At 39.3% G+C, this 17,928-nt stretch overlaps 1 protein-coding gene across 7 annotated transcripts in view; it reads left to right on the top strand.

The window, feature by feature from the left end:
• CTNND2 (catenin delta 2) overlaps positions 1-17,928 on the top strand; it is a 681,093-nt gene that overhangs the window by 214,914 nt on the left and 448,251 nt on the right. The window contains exon 1 of one of the 7 annotated variants that reach the window (XM_056332608.1): positions 13,138-13,275. The exons of 5 other annotated variants lie outside the window; for them this stretch is intronic. The gene's annotated coding sequence lies outside the window, so the exon portion shown is untranslated. Of the gene's footprint in view, positions 1-13,137; positions 13,276-13,298; positions 13,509-17,928 lie in introns of those variants that run through there. One more of the 7 variants, XM_056332609.1, reaches the window with a different exon arrangement.

Genomic DNA, 17,928 nt, shown 5'->3' with positions numbered 1-17,928 from the left:
AACTTTTGTAATATGTATGAGCTAATTATAACAAGGCATAAAAGGTGACTGTAAGGTACAATAAACGAAGTCTGCTGATCACTCATATTGAGTGACTGTGTCTTCCCTCCGTCGCGACAATAGTCTGCTACTTTAATGGTATTATTTGCTTTATTTTTCTTAACTGGCCTTTTACAATTTCATTCCAAATTCCTTCTCATTGAAAGAATGAAAGTTTTAACTTTTAATGTAACTGTAAGGGAAAGTGTAACTCATTCTAGCCATGATACCTAACTGTTGAACTGTACAGATAGATGTGACCAGCACTAGTAATATCAACTGGAGCCCTGAAACGTTGAAACTATAGGTTAACCTTTGAGTACCTATAGTGGCTGTTGGCACCATGGGGGTTTTGTGTTTGGAGATTAAAGAATTATTTTGAATAACAGAGTAGCAAAAAGTGATTTCCCCCTATGTTCTACACAACAGTTTAGTCCTAACTTCTGTCATATTGCAACTATCTTACATAAAGTACTGTATACTGTGTCTGGTTTTTTCACATACTTAGTTAAAAAAATATAAAATAATGGTAGAATTGAAAAGAAGTGACATTGTTCAGTCTTGTACTTTAAAATATCTTGTGTGCATTCCATGTATTCTTCTTAATTATGCTCCAAGATGATACACGGTTCTTATTATTGTTACTTTTATCTTCATATAATATACAATTTTTATAATCCAGGATTTCCTTTAGCTCAGAAGTATGACTCCTGCCTGTTTCAGTTCTCAACAAAAAAAGTATTGGTTTTTTTTATATATGGAAATGGTCTTATGAACTTATTCCCATTTCTAAAGTGTATTTTTCCAGAAAAGAATCATTGTATTTTGATTTATAGTCAGATACATTTTCTCTAAATATATAAGTGCATATATATTACAAGGCCATGTAATACTGTTAACTTTTAAACAGAGCTCCTTACTGACACTTAATTGCTCGGTATGGCTAGCATGTACTTTATGCGTTTAATCATAGTAAGTTCATCGAATTAAAAATATCTTCACATTGAGAAAAATGTGACACATATGGCACACATTATTTTCTATGAGCTTTTGTTCTCTTGGGTGTTTGACTTAGCTGAATCAAACCATATTGCAAAAGAAATTCTGAAGGTATTTGAGGCTTCTATCTCCAGTGATATAGCGGCAGATGACAAAATGTATGGGCCATAAATAAAAATTCTTTGCCATTGCCATAGCAATTTTTCCTTAATTAGGCACTCAGTAGTATGGTTGTTTTATGCAAAATCTTGAATTGGAAAATTACCTGGCATTTTTAGGTGCCATAAAATTTAATTGGTTTGTGAAGTATTTATCTTAATTAAAAAGAAGAAGTACTTCATGATAGCTCTCCAGTCTTCCATAGGAACTTTATACTATTTTACATTTAAGAGAAGGGAAAGCATAGTTGCCCTTAACTTTAGCGTGCAGGAAAATAATTAGAGACACACACTAATAGAAACAGCAAAAGTGGTGAGGGACAGGGGAAAGAAACTGGAAAAGGCAGAATATGAAAAATTGCTCTCGTGGAGAGCCAGGAAAACCAAAGGAAGCAAGGACTTTCTGCAGCTGGCCTTGTGCTCGGTACTAAACACTGCCTACCTCTTTACCTGCCCCTTCAGTTCATACTGCCAGCTGTCATCAGGAGACAAAAATCCTAGAAAAGTCATTGCCCCTTATCATTGACCGAGATTTACTCATTCATGTTTTTTTCCATGATGTTCCACAGTCTTTGATTTCAGGTTCCCAAAATGTTTAAGAGCTCATGATGAACCCCAAAAAAGGATGATGCTTCTGAATTGATGAATGGTTTAAGGAATATAGCTGACACCTAAGACGGTGTTTCCAAGTTGTCATCCTGCTCAGTGAAAGACTAGCCATGAGCAAGGCAACAAGCACACCTCCAACACCCCTTGCTTGTGGTTTCTTGCAGCAATGCTGACAGCAAATATTCCACAGGCTATGGGAGCTGGGGAAATAGCCTTGCTGGGCTCTATGCTCTCCTTACTGCTTTCAATTATGTTCCCACAGGCTAAGTAATATGTTTTAGGCTTATGAAGTAGCGTGAATTAATCGCCAGACTGACTTTATTCCACTACTTACTGCTAAACATCTGGCAAAAGACTTTTAACTGAACTATTCCTCATTCTCTCGTTGTCTTCGGTAACATGAAGGAGCAGAAACATGGACATCATTATCAGTTGTGATTATCACTTATTTACATCTGCTTGAAATTCCAGATGCTTGAGAAGTCTGCTTGTTTTACACAGTATGAGAAAAATCTTTCCATTAAAAACCCACAACTTTTTGATGATTCTTTTGGTACATCTTGCTGTATTAATGCAGTCTCGAAGAACATGGTATTTTGAGGTGGTTGTCATATATTACCTTCTAGAAAGCTGTACTACATACAGCTATAAGTGCTATAATATTCTGGAAGTTCTAAGATGGATTAATCTTTACCTACCTAGTGCATAAAGATTTCAAGTGTGGAAAAGGTAATTTAAGTGGGTGCAACCCTTTCTGCTCTAAGAATGCATATGGCAGCTATGCATGCATACCAGCATTGCATAAACATTTACCTGTTTCAGACCTTTCAAAATGTGCAAGTGTAACTTCTTTCCATTATCATTTATTCTGAGTTTAAAAGTTTATTTGCATTGATTTTTATTGTTAAAATAAGGCCAGGTTGCATGCTAAAACGTGTGGGTCTGTCAGAATCAGTTCCTCTTTTCTTCTCCAAAACAGCTGACATATATGGGATATGTCCGCATGTGAGTGAGAGCAGGATTGCTCTCCCTAGGTCACAGGGAATGCAGCCTGGTCCATAAGTGGAATAAAAATGGCATGTACCAGTTTATGTGGGTTTTCTGTTGTAGTTGTTGTTGTTTTATTTTGGGGTTTGGTTGTTTTTTAAGAAATGTGCAGCAGGCATCTAATTCCTGCAGAATATGTCTTGGGATTGTTTTAGGAAGATATAATTGTTTTTCTTCATGCAGTGAGCTCCTGTTCTCTGTCATACCCTCAGCTGTAGTGTCTGTAACTTCCTAGTTGAGAGAAATTCTGCTGCCACTAGCAAAGCTTGGAGGCCACTTCATTTATAGTAATGATGCCCTATGGACTGTTTTATGAACACACCCAAAAGCCAACCCTTTTCCCCTGGAGGCCAAGTGAAAGAGACGGTCTTCCCTGAGGTATGGCTGTTTCCAGGTATTTTAAAGATGCTTCAAGAGGCATGAGTTAGGGAAGATTTTAGCCATTCTTTTGATAAATGTATACAGCCAGAAAAGGTTCTCATTAGGAGGGTTAGCTTTCTTAGTCTAGTAAGACACCCTGGGAAATGTATTGCTACCTTTCCTTGAACACTCCCAGCAGATATTTTGAGTGTAGGTGAGTTTGAGCTCTTATGTGGGTCAACATAATGTAACTTCGCGTCCTCCGGCTGATAGAGATAATGTGGTCTTAAATATCAAAGTAAGTTCTTAGACTGAACAGTCTCTTTGTTATCATTAGATGGTTTCCACTCATGTTTTCTACACAGTGTATCAGCTTGGTTTACTGGTAGCTATAAACATGTCACGTGAGCGCTGCTACTCAGAAAGCTTGGTAACAGATTTTGAATTTAGCACTCACAGGCAAGGTGTAAAGGCTGACAGACAGCTCAGCATGGGTCAGGGCACAAGCAGAAACTCTTGCAAAATGTGTTGCCAAAAAAAGAAAAGAGACAATAAATTTGCATCTCTCCATGGGAAAAGGCAATGATCAAAATCTCTGGAAATTTGTGAAGAGGGAGAAGAAAATAGTGTGGTGGAGCACTCTGTGCACAGAGAAATAATTATCCACTAGATCAGAGTTACTCATGGCTGACGGGGCAGGTAAAGGTGGGGTGAAGGATAATGTAGGCAGGGATATGTATTGTCACCTTTCAAAAATGAAAGAGATTGCTGTAGGGCTGCACCCTGCTTGGGGAGGACACTGCCCTGCCCATGCAGTGGGCACCCTCTCCCTCCTCCTAGTGCAGCCCTGGGCTTGCTGCTCCCTGACCATTGCTGGGGCCAGCACTGGTGCCCCAGACAGAGCTGAAATTAGAGCTGCTGAGCCCATGGGCAAGGGTGCAGGTAGGAGTTGCTGGTGGGCCATGAAGGTCTGGCACTACAGCCTGTTGCTGTTGAGTGGGAAATGGGAGGTCTGGCTACCAGTCTGAATTGAGTTGTTTGGTGCTTTGGGGGCATGGGTTTTTTTGGGGTGCTAACTGCCCTGTTCCATATTTTGAAATGTAAAGAGGCAATTAGAAAGCAAGTTGGATTTTTTTAAAAAAATATACTGCTGCCATTTGTGCTTACTACAGCATTAGCAACTAGCAACGATGTCTCCTATAGTATGTAGAGGAAAGTCAGTAGGTGTTTTTTCTCCCCCAAATCTTGTTGGGTTTGCATGAGGGACAGGCAGAGAAACAACATGCCAGTAGAGAGAATAATGTGCTTGCAGAGGATTGCTGGGATTTTTTTGTTGTTTCTTCAGGGAACTGGACTTAGCCTAAAGAATGGGAGGTAAGAAAAGTGAAAGGGAAGGAAAACATAAAGAGAGAGATTGAGGAGAGATGAGGAAAAAGATGGAGCTGCAGAGTGAAGACACAGTGTGGAAAGGATGTTATCTAAATGTGGCATCGGTAAGTTATTAGAGTGAATGCATGATTGAGTAGGGCATGTTAGCAGAAGTTTAAGTCACTTAATTGGTCTGTTAATCACTGTCCAAGTTGCTTTCTCTCAGGAGTGCATAACAGTGTTCCTTGGTTTTTTGCAGTAAATATTTTTCAAAAAATGTTCTACAAATGGAATTTGAGGCCTTAAATATTTGCCCTGAAAGCATATGATCATACTTCCATATCTTCTTGTTCTACAAAACCATTATATTCTTAATAAAACTTATGAAACAGGTTCACTGTGTGCTGTTTGGAGGAAAAAAAAACAAACCACCACCTCTGCCTTTATCTGATTAAAAGCCTAAACTAAAATCCAGTAGCCAAGCAGTCATGATTGTCTCAAAGAATTCTCTGAAATAGATTTATTTTGCACCTGGTATTATTGCTGTAACAAGTGAAGGTTAATGTGCCTGTCACCCCAAAAGGAATGGTGGGTGCAGCCATTAACGAGTGCCTCTCTCTTTTCTGTTAGTATCAATGCCTCAGATATCTTTCTGAACATGAGATTCACTCCCTGCTTTTTATCTGTTCTCCTTTTCTCCATCATCCTCCATGACTCCTTCCAATCAGGTTACCTTGTGTTCATTTGTGGTAATCATTTGTCAATTTATTCTGAGAACTTCCCCAGCCAATACAGAAATCCATTAAATCTATATAACAGGTTAATCTCAACTAATAATTACTTATTAATCTTGATGGAAATACACATTTTCTTCAGCCCATTGCCAAGTCACAAGCCTGAGAAAAAAATCTAATCTGTTTTGTAAAGTTTGCTAATGACAAATTCTGGCTGACAGATTGAAAAATTAGGTCCACTGTGTTGGGGTGCACTCAGTTTAAGAAAGTGATTAACTATATGCCAAGCTATCAAGGAAATTTTGCATGAAAAAAGAGAAGTTATTAACGTTATGTCTATGCCCAGTGATTTCCTAATGTCCATTTTAAATATACATGAAAAAAAATAAATCAGCAGCATACAGCTATTTTCAAGAAGTGGAGTTTTGAAACTATCAAAAAGAGAAGCCTGAAACAGCTTTTTTTTTTTTTTTTTACTCCCTTACACTTTTATTTTTGCTATAAAATTTTAGTTACATCTGCTTGCTAATTGAATGAGACACAGACTTTGGGTTTCCTGAAGGGCTTCTCCTTATTTTTGCCCTCCCATCAAACCACGGCTGCATCCTGGGAGACTGTTTTTTCCAGTGCTGCTGGATTCGCTGACACAGGTAGGTCGTAGCCTAGGATGATTTAGAAGTCCCACCCTTGCTAAATAATTCAACCTGTTTTATGGCTATTTGCTTAATATCCCATTTCTGCAGAGCTGGTACAGTGTCTTGACAAAAGGTCGAATTGATTGCACAGCTTCTCTCTGTTGAGCTTAACTTCTGCCGCTTCCTGATGCTGCTTTCAGTATATCTTGACTTCTGATTGATTTTCTTAATTAAAAAATTGATGCAAAATGTCTTTTCTAGTGAAAAGTGTGTTTGTCAATATTCTTCACTCCTTGTATGGATTTCTGTTACGTTTTTATTTTGGTTACTAGCACCTGACCTGTTTATATTCTGGTCTGCTTGAAAACCCAAATCTTTGTTTTCCATACAAAGTATAACATTTGCTCTCATCCTCTGTATCACATCATGCTTTTTAGTGAAAAGCATAACTTCAAGATCTTTTGGGGAACAGGTAGCAGCCTCACGTTACCAGACCAGTTGAGTATTTTTATATTCAGAAAGAAGAAAAATAACTTGTTGTGACCAGTAAGTCTTTATTCCTGGTCAGAGATGAATTTTCAGATAAAAGGATATGTTTCTTCTTTGCCTTGTGACAGAAAGTCGGACTTAAAAAGCATTCTACTTGTTAAAAGTGACTCGGAGGCTGAAGAAGTGACACTGTGTAAGACTGGGTATGACACACAACAGTGTGTGTGCTTGTTCTGTGGATTCAAAGTACCCCTTTGGTTCTTGAACTCTTTTTAGTTTGATAGAAAACCCATCATAATGTTTGACTATTACAAAGCTTCAGCGTCACAGATGTTGAACTTTGCCTGACATTTGTATACATCATACAAGATGTAGCAAGTGAAACTGGGTTACAGACATCGTTTTGTGTTGTGGTGGTGAATTATTTCTGTCACTGATCGCTACACCAGCAATGGAGTACACAGCTGTAATAACACATTTTCACATTCAATTTATTAGTTGCAGTATTGATTTAAATCTTTTTTCTGATATACCGTTTTTTCACTTGGACTTACTTTGGTATTAAATAAAGCAACTTTGAGGTTTCCTTTATTTGAAGAATAATTTTTAACTGGAAAAATCCTACATTTGAAGAGAAAATTGCACACGTTACTCAGGCTTCTGAAGATTGTATACAACCGAACATGTCATTAATTTGGTTTTCCATGGTTCTGTATTGCCAGTGTGACCGGCAGGCTGTTGACGTCAAGAACAGAAAGAAATAAGCAGTTTTCACGATTTGAAATAGCCTACTTTGGGAGTTTTTTTGCCCTTTTTTTACCCATGCTACCTCTCTTTCTTTAATACAGTGCTCAGAACTGCTTTCTGTTGCAAGGCTCTGCATGCACAGACCAGGTGATGTTGCAGACATCCATGTTCTCTGCAAATCTGGGAGTACCTTCAGCATGCCTGTCAGGTAGAGTTTCCACTGACGTTTGCAGAGTTTATCCAGAATGGATTTCTTCTATTTTTTTAGCATTCATAGGAGGGTGAGAAGTGAGTGCATGAACAGTCTCTTTTGTACAGGGACAAGGGAAAAATTTAAAAGAGTAATTCTAACTTCAGCTAGGAAAGGACAATAGGAGATACAAGTCCCCAAGGCTGGCAGCACAAAATATCTTCTTTACTTTCCACTAATACTTGAAAATATGTACAACAGCAGAAGTAACTATTCTGTATAATCTAAAAATCACAGGTATCAGAAATTAGGTGGAAGCCAAGTACATTACCAAGAATAAAGCTAAAATGTGTCATATTAAGTGATTCTAACATCTGTGCATTTTACCAGTCTTCCCATAGCTCTGTCATTGTCAGACACCTGCAGGTTTCATTGTGGCAAGTGCTTGCCATTTCCACTAATGTAACTCTCCTTTAAGGGTTTGGTGGTCATTTCCGTCAGTATGAGAGGTATTTAGCAACCCTATAAAAGGAACTGCTTGTCAGTCTAGGAATGAGAAAACATACTTGCCTCTAGATTACCAGTTCTGAAATTGAAGCTGGCTGAACGTTGTTGGGAAAGTGTTTTCATATTGCAAATGGACATGTTAGTGTACCTATCTCATAGCAAAACTGTTGTAAGATGTTTCATACTGCTTTTAAAACAATCAGCACAAAAAAAGGAATAGAAGAAAACTCTCAGGTACTACAAGCACAAGCTCCGCAGTGGGAAAACAGCTGAAATGAGAAAAGCTGTTTTGTTTATAAATGTAGATTTTGGCAAAAGGCAATATCTTACCCCCCACCCCCACCCCACACCATACCCCTGAATTCACCTGTATTTTCAGTGTTTGACTTTATCACGCTGCCCCAGCAGATCACCCTTCTAGATTTGATTGTTGTGAGGGGTAACCAGACTTTTAAAACAGAAGTCATGAGATACAATTAAATTAAACTGTGTATCTCTTAGAAATCTGGTAAGAAACTCCCAATGAACTTTTTAAATTGCAAATCTTCATTTTCAAACATTTTCTGAACAGTGTGTCCAGAAAATCCTTTTGTAGCAGGGAGAAACCACTATTAACTCAATTAGTTGAGATTTAAGTACAGTACGTCCACAAGCGTTAGCTCTCCACGGTAATTCTAGTGACCTAAGTCAGTTCCTACTAGAATCAGAGTGTGTTTTACTTCTGGTTTCCAGGAAGTCATGGAAGTGTCCAGTCCTCCTAAAATTGTTTTTTCTACTGTCTGACTTAAAAGTGGCTCACATTTTGCAAAATTCTTGCTAGGTGTTGAAAAACATTCAGAAATACTTAGAGGTATGATGAAATATGGTAGGATATGTCTTGGTAGCTCTTCTAACAAAGCTGGTTAGCAAATACTCAAGTGCTTGGCTATGTTGTCTTCTTTCTTAATGTTACTGAGTTGGTTATTCCCACCCACAATGAAACAAAGTAAGTCTTAAAGACTCTGTGGCCTGTAATAGGTGGGTTTTTTTGTGGTTTGTTTTTTGTTTGTTTGTTTGTTTTTTAAAAGAATTCTGCTCTTCATTAGTGTTGCAGAACATAAAGAGCAAAAGTTGGTGGAGGAAAGTGGTATATACTACTGTCTGTTCAGATGGGGAGAAGAGCTTTCTTCATTCATTATGCAAGAACAAAATTCCCTGTTTACACTGTTTGCCTGAGCTGAATATGTCATGGAAGAGAAACTGGAGGGATCTGCAGAGCCACAGTATCACACAAAACCCATACTTGTTCTTCTAGAGTGGTCTTCCCCACGGTGTTACCAAGTCAAGGCTGAAGCATGAGTAAAACACAGTAAAAGACTGTGACACAGGCCTGAGCTTCTGAAAATCGTCTGAGGTTTTGCAGTACTATTTCGTGGTGACTTTAATGTCACAAACCATGAAATGTTAGTAGAGAAAAGGGAAAGATTCTGGAGTAATCTCTGTCTGAGTATGCATGGATTTTCAAGCAAAGGAACAGCTAAATGTGCCCTAGAAAAGATTTAGTAGGAGGAAAACACAACCCAGTATAGAAACCACTACCAAATTAATCCAGTAAATATTTGTGTGACTTTAAATAAAATAATCTTATTTCTGCTTTGCACAGCAACTTATCCTGTTCATGCATCCTGTTGGCACACTATACACATTGAGGAGAGCACAAGTTAACCCTTAACTCTGACCTTAATAAAGCTGCCGTGAAATGTTTACACATTTATCTCTTCTGAAAAGCACAGATTTCAGTATTGATGTTTTTCATTCAAATTACAAAGAATCTACTTAGTGTTGCTACACTCTTGATCCTTGAAGGACCAGTGTGACAAGGATGGGAATGCGCATTTATGTAGATTAAAGTGAGGTGGTGGCTGTTAGCATACATACACAGAATTGTGGTTCAGATATAGCATTCATGTGCTGCATAAGCAATAGAAAAAATCTTCACCTAACCTTTCTCAGTGTACCAACCTAAAGGCAATTTTCCCTGAGTAAGTATTACTGGAAAGCCTAAAATACATTTTAGGATTCCCTTCTACTTCTCCCTGTCCAAACTCTCAAAGTTTGCACAGCTTTAGCTTATAGTAAGTCAAACAGGATTTGATCAATTCAAAGTGTATAGGAATTTTTTCGATTCAGAAAAAGTACATGCTCAAACGACAGGAAGAGTGTATGGGTTTGGGATGAAAATAGTTTTCTTCCACTTTCATCAATCAGTTTTATAAGGTAGGGTCCCTTTATATAAACATAGCAATCTGTACAAATGTCAAATTATTGAACAACTATTTCATGAATATGTGGGAATCCATTTTAATACCAGTCATTGATCTTGGCAATGAGAACGAAATCCCTTTGAATTTTATCGTGAGGTTAAATTTCTCTATTAAATATACTGCAAAATGGAGTGTGTTGTGCACTGCTGCAATATCTATAACTTCATCGTGCCTGTTTTCTTACTTTTTCAATACAACTTTCCTGAGATGGTGATGCATATTAGCACACTGAAATGAAACAGGATGGCCGTTCACAATATTTCAGTAAAGGAGAACACACTCAGACTGCTGTGTAATTAATTACCCCTTGGAGATACTATTTCATGTGGAGTAGATTTATTTCTATTAAATTGCCATTTATTTGTGACCTTTAATTTATCATAAACACTCTTCCTTCTACATCCTAGGCAGCCATGGAGAATAACAATAAATTTTTGCATTGCTTTCCTTAAATGACACAGCTTGGCAGAGTTTCAAGGAATCTAGTAGGTTTGCCATTCAGGAACTGAAAGCTTTACATTATAATTTTCTATCTATTGCCCCCAGCAACATTTTACTTTCTTGAAATTTTAGAAATATATTTACCTGTCGGGTTTACCCTTAGAAAAGTTTCTGGGTGAAGCAGCCGATTGCATCCTTTTGAAAATTATTATTATTATTATTATTATTGCATTGGCCTCAGCAGATGTTTAGTGTAGGTTTCTAATGCTAAACCTTTGAACCTGTGCTTCCTGGTTCTTCCCTCTGTCCCCTTTTGGGGTGGATTTGAGGGCAACCCCTGTGCTTTTGTCTGCCCCAGAGAGCGTGGATAAACCCAGGGAAGGTTGGTAGGAGCTGAGTCGGTGTTTTTTTTCCCTTCAGACCCTGAAATGTCGTTCTTTGTTCTGCAGTGTGTATACTGTGTCCTATCAAATCAAGAAAAACTGACCTCAGCTTCACTGTGACATTTCGAGAGAAGACTACTGAAATGTGCGCTGAAATTTTACAAGTCCCAATCATTAATGGTAAATATTAATGATAGTGGGTGTTAGGTACGTGGTCATGATGGTTCAGAAAAGGGGGCGGCTCTTTGTAAGAAGCAGAAAGGAGACATTTCTTCAAAATCTGGGCTGAATATGGAATTTAAAGAAAAGGCTGAAATGCACACCTTCAGTCCAGGCCTTCAGCCTTTTGCCTGAATGTTAGCAGCAAATAATGAAGGCTGTGTGCTGTGATTTATTATTTTTTTTTTTTTAATTAAAATGGGTGTAACAATCACGTTTAGTTTCATTAAAAACTTCGATTAGGGAAGGGCTTATTTTGGAGAGCCTAAGCTGACAGTTTATTCACATGAAATGTTTGCATATGAAGGTCTTACTTAGGTAAAAGGGAAGGCTATTTTTCCTGGCAGAATCTTTGTATACAAAATAAACAGTTGTTTTCCTCTGGTGTAGCGATCACAGAGGTGTTGCTCATCTGAAATGCACGGAATGAGTAAGGCATTTTAGCAAGAAATCCTCAGAAGCAAGTCTTCCAGACTTCAGCAGAATAATTGAATTACTTAAACATTTGGACTGCACCAAAGAGCAATAGCGTTCTTCAACAGGCATAATTACATCTACGGGGGCCTTGCAGGGGTCTGTAAGAATTTGTCGTGAATATTGCTTGAGCCTCATTTCCACCTTTGGCATCTTGATCCTAGACCCAAGACCTCTGAGACTTCAGGGTGTGCAAGGAGCCTGGCAGCATTCAGCGGAGGTGACCCTGTAGGCAAAGTTAACATGGAACGTGTGGTGGAGCCTTGGGGTTGTCCCTGCTGGAGGCCAGGCCAGGCACTTAGCCCTCAGCTGTAACCTTGCCCTTTACTGCTGTACGCACCTCCAAAAATGTGAGCATCTGTTAAGTTTTAATTTCTAGATGCCTGTGTATTTAAAACAAGTGTCAGAGCTTCAGGTCATACAGGCTGCAAAGCAGAAGTTTAAAAGAAAAATATTTTTTTACAAAACCAACTATACCCCAAGTTGCAATGTTTTGTATAGGAGACTGATAAGCTGAAGATTGTGAGCTTTAATTAATTCAGCGTGAAGTTATGCTGTGCTGAGATTCTGCTGTAGCATATCGACTTCTACTCTCAGTTAGATCAACCTAAATAAATACGGACATGTATGAAGATTGATCTGCACTCTGGAAGGAAAAAAAAAAAAAAAAAAAGAAAAAAAAAGAAAGAGAAAACGCTGGAAATGCCTGGCTGGGCCAGGGGCAGGGGGGCGGCATCTGCCGGGCTCGGTGCCAGTGCCGCCCGGCCTGCGTTTGAACGGCCGTTGTTGCTGGTGCTGTGAGGCGGGGTCGCGGCCCCGCGTCTGCGGGGGTGTTCCCCTGCCACCCTTGTCGCGATCACTGAGAGTGGTTTGGTTTGGGTGGGGGTTTTTTGGTCTTTTTTTGTGGTTTTTTTTGGTTTTATTTTCTGGGGGGGGGGGGGGGGGGGGGGGGGCGGTCCCAGCCAGCGCGCGTGCAGCGCGGGGGTGGCGGGGGTGGGCGGGGCCGGCGATGAGGTGTTGCTGAATGAGGGCGATGGGGGGCTCGGCCCGCCGTTGCCATGGAGACCTTTGTGCCCGGCGGAGCGCGCCTGCCCCGCCCGGCCTGCCCCGCTGGGCCAGCGGCAGCTGCCCGCCCCCGGCCCCGCCGCCGCCGCCGCCGCGCCCCCCCCCCACCGGCCCTGCCCGCCCCCCGGCCCCGCCGCCGCTGCGTCCCCCCCCACCCCCCACCCCCGGCCCTGCCCGCCCCCGGCCCCGCCGTCTGCCCCCGCGCCTGGGAGGCAGGGCAGCGGCGGAGGGGACGGGTGCTGGTGTCCCGGCTGCTGCCTTTCCCAGCGTTCGGAATGGCCGGCAGCCTTCGCAGGCTAATGTTTTTTGCAAGTTTCTTTTCGTAAGTGGTACAAGGAGGGAGGAAAATAATAATAATAATAATAATAATAATAATAATAATAAAAAAGTGACCAGCCCTGCCTGAGCTGCTGCTCCGGAGAGGAGAGCAAGTCAGCTCAGCTTTGAGGACTCCCCAGAGCCAGTGCTGAAGTGATTAAGGGGATTAATTTACAAGTGAGCAACAAAGGTAAAAGAGTTAAAGATGGATCACTTGTTGGGGGCTGCTTTGTACTTTGTTTGAGGTTAAATGAGAGCTTTGGTGAAAAGGTGTGTAACTTCTTTTAAACGCCGCTTCTGAATGGCTTTGGAAATATTTTTGGACCTCAAGATGCTTTAAATCTGCGTGCACGAGGGCATATGGGCAGTGAGTGCGATGCTGGGTTCTGAAGTCCCTGTGGAAAGCTGTCTGACTTGTGCCTGGTAGGTCTTGGTGTTGGGTCTTTTTGTTTGGGTTTGTGTGTGTGTGTGCGTGTGGTTTTGTTTTTAAACGGAGTTCTCGGCTCAGAAAGAGGGAGAGAAATGGATACTTTAAAGTCCATTAAAAGCAAGAAGGTAAATGTTACTTTTCAGTGAAAGTGTCTTGTTTTCCCAAAATGCTTTACGTCCTTATTCAGCAACATTTTATCTCATTGTTGTTACTTCTTGTTTCAGATTGCCTAAAGCAAAGATTTAAGGAAATTACTAATTCCACTGAGATAAAATAATTTACCAGGCTCATCTTCCTTGTGCAAAAATGTATTTTTGTAGATGCATGCTTTGAGCTTCCAGACCTGTTGCTTTGTACTTTTACCCTAGAAAGTGTTCTTGAGAAATACTATGTATTCAACTGTAGTGGTATTTTTTTTAGAGTAGAATCTTCAATAGGTGAGAATGGGTTTTGCCTATGTTTAACATTTAAGTCTTTACTAAGCTTTTCAGGTAGATTTTTTTTTTTTTTTCGTAATGGTTCAGCTAATTTGAAATTCATTATAGAAGATTAGTGAAAGTGATGCATGGTTATGACCTTCTAGTTTCATCCGGTGCTGCTCAGGTCCCATGGAAATGTGACCGACTGTTCAAGGGATTAAATAAATTAATGTGGAGGTCAGTTATGTGTAAAAGTCCCAACAGTGTTTTCCAAAACAGATCTGTATGCCTGTTAAAGTAACATTTTATTTACTTGTTTGAATTAAAGTGAAATATCTAAAATGTAAAACACACACGCACACCCTCTGTGTCTAGTACTTCCTAAAAAAAAAAAAGGGGATGGGGGGGGGGGGGAGGAAGGGTTTTAGAGCAGATAGGTTTTATTTATTCCTGACTCAAGACACCGCAGGAATATGTATTGTGGATTAATACTGTTTACTAGGTGATTGCATTTGTCAGTTAGATGAATAAGCATGTACCCTCCTGAAGTGCATAATGAATCAGGGAATTATCTTCTGATATAACCATAACTGTTAGTTTTTATTAGTGAAAATTGGAAACAAAAGATTTTCTAGATGAAACCAGTTTAACTGCTCAATCTTAAACTAAAGGCTTTTTTATAGTTTGGGTTTGTTGTTTTTTTGTTTGTTTATTCCAGAGTATTTAGGATGAAAAAAAAAATCTTACTTCAGATGTTCTGGCCTTTAACAGACCAATAAAACTGTTTTAATTACTTCAAGGTTAGGAACTAATTTTATTTTTAAAAAAGAGTTTAGTAAAACTAATGTTTGGCTGGCACTCAGTAGTTTAAATGCTTTGTGTGATTGATTCAAGCTTGTTCCTAGTTGATCCAACTAATCATGTTAACTAGCGTGTACCATGAGACTGATTTTAATAGGACAGCTTAGCTTGTTATGTGATACTTCTGAGGTGACTGTGGTGTCTTAAAGCATGCTTGTTAATGAGGATTCTTTCTGTAGCTTTCTAATGGCATGCAATTTAATTTTACTGGCTTCTGAAGTCAAGTGTCCAGAAATTTCTTACCTTCCTCTTATCCCCTTCGAGGTGGGCTGTGTAAAGACCCCAATTAGTCTTGGCTGTGGGAGGAACATGGAAGAGACTTACAAACAGTTAGGAAGAGGCTCGTGAAGCCTGTGGTGACAGAACAGTATCTGAAGTTGTTTTAGCAGTTAATTCCAGTCTCGTTTTTTAAAGTCCTCTGAGTCAGGTGTAGAAAAAAAAAAAAAATAAATAATCAGTGAGTCCCTAATAGAGTGTGCTCTGGGTGGAACCTCCTGTGGTTGATAAATATTTCAAGAAGCTGAAAGTTAGTGATACATTTTAAATGCACTGCTAAGCCAAGATACTTCATGGTCCTTTGCATACAAATTTGCATTATTCATTTGTGCTGTGCAGGTAGATAATGGGCCAAATCTATCTTTGGTATTACTCCAGTGACTTCTGAGTAACTGAACTAATTCGACCATACGTGTACATCTTGCTTTTTGGAAGTTCAAGGCAAAGTTGGAATTACTTCAGTGATTTTGTTAAACGGGTAATAGTTGTTTATATACTAACTAGTAATGTTCAGTAGCTTAGGCATTCTTTCACTGAAGTAATTGTAAGCAGAAGGTAGAATTTATTCTTTCTTCTACTTTTTCTGAAAAAAAAACCCAAACAACCAAAGCACATATTCAGTCTTCTAGCTGTTGAATCCTAAAGTGACTGACAGAATAATATGGTAAAGCAGCTTTCTGTCACTGGTAAAAAGTCATCCCAATAACCTACTAAAGCAGAAAGTCTTGACACACCTGTTTCTGTACCATGATACTTAAAGTAGAAATTCTCTTCGTGTTTTAAGCGGCCTTCCATACAATGGGTGATACTAACACATACTACATTTGTGTGTGTGCATGTATACAAATACACATGTATACAAACTGTTGTACATGTATCGGTACTTATTAAGGACTGGTTTTAACCTATGAGTAAAGGCAGAGGTAACAGAAAATTGTAAGCCCTGATTTAACTGCATGCTCTAGATTTGAAATGCTGGCACTGGGCAGGCCATTCAGGTGGCAGAGTGGAGAAGGCATTTGATGGAAGCTACTATCCTTACATTTAAGTCTGGTATATGAAAACAGGTATTGTGGGGGTTTTTTTGAGTGGTGGTGGTGTCGGGGTGTGTGTGTTTCTTGGTTTTATTTATTTACTTTAGTAGAAATAATGAAAGATTTAAAATAGTTCTTTTTGACATCCAGGGAGATCCTCTCAGAAAACTTTTAGCATGGGATTCATGCTGTTACAAATAGTTTCTGCCAGAGGTCAAGACCTTTTTATGACATTCTTGGAACAACTATTCTATGAATTGGCTTTTGAAAAAGCTAACTTGACAAAGCAGGGACTTCGTCCTCCCAGCCGTGAATACATGAAACACATCTCTGTCAATCTGGAGTACTACGAAATTGTGCAGTTTGAAGAACCTGGAAGAAAAAGTAGTTGGAAACACAAGGATATGTCCATTGAAGTAAGGCTGTCCTTAACACACCCTGTGTCTAACACCTTCTAATAACAGTGTGTATGGCAGAGTTATTCAGCAGAGGTCCTTGATTTTGTGGCAGTGTGGTGGAACAAATCAGACCTTTGGAGTTCGTAAGAAAAATGCCTATTTATTTAGTATATTACCTGGGAATTATAACAGTTGTGTATAATTTGTATTTAGACCAATTCTAAAAGTTTTATTCTTAGTGGACTAGAAACATGTTGAAGCCAGAAAACTTTCAGAGCTGTAGAAGTTGTCAGACAAGCTGCGTAGGGAGACTGCTCCCTCCGGGGTTAGGAAAGGCTTTAAAACTCTTACTGAGTTTTACAAACGCAGTAAGCATTTCTTGACAGTTTCTGCTAAAACTGTAGGCAGAGAAACAGTATCTTTTTGAACTGTCGAGTTATAACATTAAATTGTTCGGTGACGAACAGGCACGCAGGCAGATGTCATTGTGTTTGGGGTCTTTTTTCTAGTTGTGGCCTCAGTTTTCCTGGTAGTGATGAATACAGCTAATTTCTGTTTAAAGGAAAGCTTGCATTCTTCTGAATAGTATTATCACTTAGTATGTGTGCACTATATGTTAAGATATTTTGATTGTTTAATAAACAAATTAATACTCATTATTACCATTCTTTTAGGGTTGTACAAGTGTTGTGTAAGGATATCTACACCTGGAGTGGTAGCAAATAGTTCATTTGAAAACTGAGGGCAGATGCCTTTGCCTTATGTATATACAGTCTCGCTGTCATTCTGGCGTATGCACAGGGCTATTTCAGCTAGAAACACGTACCCATTTCTTGCTAGACTTGCATGAACAGTGGCTCAAAGATGATGTTGGCTGCTGTGGTGAGAAAAAGGTAGACTGTTTGCCTAGCCTGCAGCATGTCCTAGCAGACTAAGCAGGAAGTTCCAGCATCTTCATTATGGGCTTGGTTGTGCAGTGGCTCATTTCTATTTTGTGAAACCACCGCACGATTGGGATTGGTCGTGAATCTGAAGTCTAATATGGTTGAGTTAGCCTCTGCTGCTTGACCTTTCAGTCCTTTTTTTTTTTTTTTTTTTTTTCTTTTTTTGAGTGAATTTATTTTTAAAACTTATTTCTACAGTAAAAGTTCTATTTTGATTTTTTTATGTGAGCTGACTTGGTCCAGTACTGGCTTTTCTTTTCTGTGTTTCCAACTCTTTCAACTTCCCTTAAGTGCCAGATTTTTTGAACATGCGAAAGGGACATGCCAAAACAAACCTGATATAAATTCTCATGCATAGAGGATTAAGATTAATCCATCATTGATAATATCAGAGGGGTGCTGTTGACTAAAATGTAGATAACTTAAAAGTGAAGAGGTGATAAACACTTGCAGGTTTTTTTCCTGTTATTTTAATGGCTTA

The sequence above is a fragment of the Falco biarmicus genome, chromosome 3, assembly GCF_023638135.1.
Source record: "Falco biarmicus isolate bFalBia1 chromosome 3, bFalBia1.pri, whole genome shotgun sequence".
Lineage (NCBI taxonomy): Eukaryota > Metazoa > Chordata > Aves > Falconiformes > Falconidae > Falco > Falco biarmicus.
This window is presented reverse-complemented; position numbering and strand designations above follow the sequence as displayed.